The sequence below is a fragment of the Dermochelys coriacea genome, chromosome 28 (genome assembly GCF_009764565.3).
Source record: "Dermochelys coriacea isolate rDerCor1 chromosome 28, rDerCor1.pri.v4, whole genome shotgun sequence".
NCBI lineage: Eukaryota > Metazoa > Chordata > Testudines > Dermochelyidae > Dermochelys > Dermochelys coriacea.
Genome location: NC_050095.1, coordinates 3,560,549 through 3,566,893, shown reverse-complemented (window position 1 = coordinate 3,566,893; position 6,345 = coordinate 3,560,549). Strand labels below are relative to the sequence as shown.

At 46.9% G+C, this 6,345-nt stretch overlaps 1 protein-coding gene and 1 pseudogene across 1 annotated transcript in view; one reads left to right on the top strand and one right to left on the bottom strand.

Moving 5' to 3' along the window:
* Positions 1 to 6,345, top strand: part of LOC119849371 — a 1,398,949-nt pseudogene that overhangs the window by 296,700 nt on the left and 1,095,904 nt on the right.
* Positions 1 to 6,345, bottom strand: part of LOC119849376 (zinc finger protein 420-like) — a 3,142,523-nt gene that overhangs the window by 2,245,511 nt on the left and 890,667 nt on the right. The window lies entirely within an intron of this gene.

Below are 6,345 nucleotides of genomic sequence, written 5' to 3'. Positions count from 1 at the left end.
GTCCTTGCTTACAGACAGCCCCCCAATCTGAAGCAACTACTCACCAGCAACCACACACCACACAACAGAACCACTAACCCAGGAACCTATCCCTGCAACAAAGCCCGTTGCCAACTCTGTCCACATATCTATTCAGGGGACACCATCATAGGGCCTAATCACATCAGCCACACTATCAGAGGCTCCAGAGTAGCAGCCGTGTTAGTCTGTATTCGCAAAAAGAAAAGGAGTACTTGTGGCACCTTAGAGACTAACAAATTTAGTTAGTCTAAAATTTGTTAGTCTCTGAGGTGCCACAAGTACTCCTTTTCTTTTTATCAGAGGCTCGTTCACCTGCGCATCTACCAATGTGATATATGCCATCATGTGCCAGCAATGCCCCTCTGCCATGTACATTGGTCAAACTGGACAGTCTCTACGTAAAAGAATGAATGGACACAAATGAGACGTCAAGAATTATAACATTCAAAAACCAGTTGGAGAACACTTCAATCTCTCTGGTCACTCGATTACAGACCTAAGAGTGGCTATCCTTCAACAAAAAAGCTTCAAAAACAGACTCCAACGAGAGACTGCTGAATTGGAATTAATTTGCAAATTGGATACAATTAACTTAGGCTTGAATAGAGGCTGGGAATGGATGAGTCATTACACAAAGTAAAACTATTTCCCCATGGTATTTCTCCCCCCCACCCCCTCCACCCCCCACTGTTCCTCAGATATTCTTGTTAACTGCTGGAAATAGCCTACCTTGCTTGTCACCATGAAAGGTTTTCCTCCTTCCCCCCCCCCCCCCCCCCGCTGCTGGTGATGGCTTATCTTAAGTGATCACTCTCCTCACAGTGTGTATGATAAACCCATTGTTTCATGTTCTCTGTGTGTGTATATCAATCTCCCCTCTGTTTTTTCCACCAAATGCATCCGATGAAGTGAGCTGTAGCTCACAAAAGCTTTCCTCTAATAAATTTGGTAGTCTCTAAGGTGCCACAAGTCCTCCTTTTCTTTTTATATTTTCTCCTGGATCTGATATTTAACTAAAAAAGAATAAGGCCTCAGGGCACAGGATGGAGGAGCAGGCTGTGGCTAGGACTGCTAAGAGAACGAGAGAAACAGGTTTTTTGTATTATTTCCTGCCCTCTTTCTCTTGACTAGTTTCTGTTCTGCACCATAGTTGCCTGTTGAGTACATGATACTCACTAGTTCAGTTGATAAAGCATCAGACTTTTAATCTGAGGGTCCAGGCTTTAAGTCCCAGGTCAAGCTGAGGACCACTTTCCCCCTGTGATATCCCCAAAGAATTTCACTCTGTCCTTTTCAGGACTTAGCCTTTCCTGGGAAGGGCCCTTTACTGCCTGGGACTGAAGGGGTGACTTCCTCACACGCCCACTGGCCTCACAGTCTGGAGGAAGAAAGGCCCCTGGGTCTACAGCAAACCGCTGCATGTTGACTTGTTGAGCAAATACAGGGCTGGCTAGAGAGGCATGTTCCCACAGGGTCCTCCCTGCCAGAAAAAATTGTCCCCATAGAGTCCTCCCTGCCAGAAGTCAGTAGAGTTTGAGGTGTCCCCTGCTGATCCCATGTTTTAAGGGCCAGCACTAAGGGCTTTGAATCCTACAATCCAAGTTCAAGTCATCTTGGGGCCCTTTGGTTGCCTACTAACCCTACTGGGGTTTCCAAAGCTTCATCTTGCTCTCTCAAATTACATGGGAGCCTGTTCTTTGCCCACTAGCTGTTGTGACTTGAGCACAAGAGGGGACATTTGCTCCAGAAGGCTGGTCGTGCCTGGAGTCCTGCAGATAGGGATGTGATCTGCATTTCCTCTCAGTCCTGAAGCTGAGCTGCAAACCTGGCCTAGGAGGTAGCCCTATTGGTTGACCTACTGACCCAAAGTCACTTGGGCGGCATTGGTGTTTCCCAGGAATGCTGAAGGGCTGGCCTAAGGGAGGGAGGCTTAATACTCCTCCCTATCAGTCAGGGCAGAAGAGGAGGGCTGCAAGAGTGGGCAGGTTGATGAGCTGGGCCTTCTAGCATTCAGTCAGGGACGTGGTGGGGAACACAAACTGGGAGAAGCAGTTGCTGGCCTGTGAGGAACAGCTCGGCCAGTGGCGTAAGTGGACCTTGTCATTAGCTTACAAGGTTGTCATGCTCAAGACCTATCTTTTGGCAGTGGGGAATTTCCTCAGCCATGTATTTTCTTCTGCTCCACGTGTGCTGCTGAGACCGAACACGATGGCCTTCCACTTCCTGTGGGGCAATAGGATGTCCCTAGCTAGTCAGGGGAAGTGTGGCCTTTCTGCCGTATTAGAAGGGGGGTACAGCCTGTTGGGCTTTGAAGCCTTTTACGGCTCTACTTTTTTGTTTTTCAATTTTCAGTGGGTGGCTGAGCTGGGGAGGGCAGGTCAGGTCTGAGCGGAATGGCAGGGCAACCACAAAGAACGCAATCGACTCTTCGGATCTGGTTGTCTTTTTTTCGAGCCCACTGGATGCAGCACCAGATATGGGGTGGTTGATGGTGGCAGAAGTGGGAAGCGATTAGGAGGGCCCCCCCCTCTAGTGTTCATCCACTCCCACCTTACCTCCTACGGGCTTTTCAGTGGGTGGCTAGGTGGAAGGTGCTTGCAGGATGGCTTCATCCGCAACAGTGGCTTCTCTCACGGCAGCAGCCACCACAGCAGCAAGGCCCCTGCTTCATCTCGGTCCGAACAGAGATTTGATGTACCACTGGGTAAGACAGGCCAATTTTAGGAAGCTTCCTATGAAGGTGAGCAACTATCCCCAGAACTTACTGACAGAAACTTTAAAGTATTTACAAATGTGCATCGCTGGCATGTGCAAAGCAAAGGCTACCCAGGGGCACTGTGTCAGGCTCTGGCACCGCTTGAGACTATGGACCACTTTCTTGTGGCTTGTTTTTTACCCAGCAGGTGTGGGGACTCCTGGCTCCATGAGGGGCAACTTTGTGACTTCCCCACTGGCCTTGCAACCTGGAGGCAAAAAGACCTTGTGCTCTTATAAAAAGCACTAGGGGGTTGTTGCTTCTCTTAGATAACTGCAGTCACTCTGGATGGAATTGGGAGCTTGTCTCTGCCTCCATCTTTAAGTGAATTTGCTGACTTGGATTTCCTTTCTGAGGCATGATGTGTAGAGTGTTTGACACTTTTGCTCCTTTGGTGCTCTCTCCTGCAGCAGTGCAAGGCACGCTCTACCCAGAGCCTGAAAGAAATCCACCTTCAGAGTTTGCTGCTCACCCAGGGCCTGACTTTTCTTGGAGGGAGCAGCTTTTAGGCTTAGGCTCAGAGCCCCCCCCCGCCCCACATCTGGTTACTGCTGCAGCTGTTAGGGCTAGTTCCTGTAGTTGGAGGCATGTGAAAGCTGTGATACTGGAGTGGTGTTGAAGGAGCATGTATCTGCAGTGCCTGGGGGTACTCCATGCCTTTCCCAGACAGAAGGTATTTGTATGTAGCCAGTTCCTGGGAAACTTGATTGAAGCTCAGTGTTGGGGCCTGAATTCTCAGACCATAAAGGGGAAGAGCTTTCCCCTTCCCTTTAGATCCCTTCAAACAAGATCCAGAACCTCAGCTGGCCCTTACCAGGGTGAGTCCAATGAGGGCTCTGGTTATGACTGAATAGGACAGTAAATGCCTAGCAAATTCCACCCACTCATAGACAACAGTCCATTCAATGATCCCTTCTGCAGCCACACAGCCCTCACACACACACACTCCCAAAAAGCCTGCATGGGGGAGTTTATTTTCCCTTGTAATGCCATGAGTGCTACAGAATTCAGCTGGCCCTTAGATTGATGCCCAACTCAACTGCTTCCCGGTGAGACTCAGAGGTTAAATTGAGAGGGAACCGATAGGGCTCTGCTGTGGAGAGGCTGATCTCCACCCAGATTTGCTATGGTTCCAGCCCATGGTGCTCACTGAAAGAATTTTGACTCTATATCCCTTTTGTACAGTTTATTAAAATGAACCAATACAATCACATTTACAGCTCACTAAGGCAAAACTACTATAAACACCACTCAGCTAACTAAGGGTGAAACAATACTGTTATCACATTTGGGTCAAATCAATGAATTAACAATGATATTACATTGAAACCAGGTCAGCAGCTTAGGCAAATAATGAGATAAATAGAGCAGAAAATCCACCCTTATAAATCCTAAAACAGAGAATTGAAACCAACCAGTACAATCCAGATTGAGCTAACTGAATATTTCAATACTGAAATCAAATTATTGTTTACTTTTTAAGCCACAACCTCAGAGCCAATTAAAGCTGTACCTCACTGCAACACCAATATAGACTTTGAGACTATTATAAGCAGAAGCTTAAAAGGTCTCAATGAACAAATGATATCCAATAGCTAAGTTTCTTTCAACCCTTTCACAGATGAGAAACATGCAATTAATGATTTAATAGAGCAGCAATTTAGGGATATTTAGATTTGGGGAACTTCTCTTTCTATAGCTTCTCTGGCCAGCCTGCATTTGCTCAACAAGTCAGCAGGCAGCAGTTTGCTGCAGGCCCAGAGGCCTTTCTTCCTCCAGACTGTGAGGCCAGTGGGCATGTGAGGAAGTTGCCCTTTCAGTCCAAGGCAACAAATGGCCCTTCGTAGGAAAGGTCAAGTCCTGAAAAGAAAAAAAATGATGTCAAGTCAGGTCCTGAGAAGTTGTCTCCTGAAGTCCTTGGGGGATTCTACAGGGGGGAAGTTTCTCTCTACCTGCACAAGGATTTGAACCCTAGACTTGCAGATTAAAAGTCTGATGTTCTACCAACTGAGCTAACCAGGCTCACATAAGAAAGAGGCAAGTTTGGTGAAGAAGAGAAACTAGTCTAGAAAAAGAAGGCAGGAAACAATAAAGAAAATGTGCTACTCTCTCTCTCTTAGCAGCCCTAGCCCCAGCCGCCTCCTCCTCCACCCCACACCCTGAGACCTTCATTTTTTAGTTAAATATTGGAGCCAGGAGAAAACACGGTTATACAAAGCAAAAAGAAATCACAGACACATTTTAGAAGAAGGGAGCAGGTTGACCTAGAGGTGAATTTGAGTACAGGCTTCTTTATTGCAATACTCGTTCCCCTCGACCCAAATCTCGAGGAAGCATGGATTAGTTACAGCACACTTTTTTCTATTTAAGCTAGTATGCAAACAAACACCCCCAAACCCCTTATTAAGTAATAGAAACACCCATACTATTAGTATACCCACCCCTATTTATTGTACACAGAATTATGCATATTATACAGGCATTTTTACCTTGAAAATACATTTCTTAGCAGTAATTTGTTGCTACAAATTCCCTTAATCAGAAGTTCTCAGGGGAGGGAGGAAGGGTCCGGGATCCAGGGCTCGCTTGTGTAGCTGGGAAAGGAAGCGAGGGGAAAATTACACTTCTTTTACACAAAGCATATTCTTTAGACAACTGCATTTTTCATGCAGCTGCAATGCTTATCAATTCTCAACAAGCAACGGGGAAGGGAAAAGAATGGCAACTTGTTTATCACATGGAGAAATATTGCTTGTCTGTGTCTTTCTTCCCTGATGCCATGTTAGCACACCAGCAGCTTAACCCTAACATCGCCCAACAACACAAATGCCATTGGAAATACCAAAAAAAAAAAAAAAAAGGAAAATGCAATTCACATCACATTATGTTATCTGGGCCAACCCTGCACTGAGAGCACCCACTAAGGTCCCTGTGTGCTTTTAAGAAACTGGAGGAACTGATACCAAAGCCTGAACAAAAAGAAAAGGAGTACCGGTGGCACCTTAGAGACTAACAAATTTATTAGAGCATAAGCTTTCGTGAGCTACAGCTCACTTCATCGGATGCATCCGATGAAGTGAGCTGTAGCTCACGAAAGCTTATGCTCTAATAAATTTGTTAGTCTCTAAGGTGCCACCGGTACTCCTTTTCTTTTTGCGAATACAGACTAACACGGCTGCTACTCTGAAGCCTGAACAGAAAACGAAACTTCTCCCACTTGCCGCAGCAAAACTCTTTCCCTGACCTAATTAAGAGACCAGCAGGACAGAATCAAGGCTCATCCAGGTCCCAGAGCCCAGCCCACGCCCGCCTCTGCTCTGCTGCTGACTCACGATATTTTCCCACCATGGCCAGCCACTTAAGGGCCACAGAAACCTGGTTAGCCACTGCTGCAGAGAACTGCCTTCGTCTCTGAAGATGCTCCTCACAGCCACTCTGTCAAAGGGGATACAGTGCTATGGCATTGATTAGGCGCAGTGTGTCCCGTGGTCCGAAGAGTTGGTTGTGTTCTTTGTGGTTGCCCCGCCATTCCCCTCGGGCCTGACCTGCCCTCCAGCTCAGCCACCTGC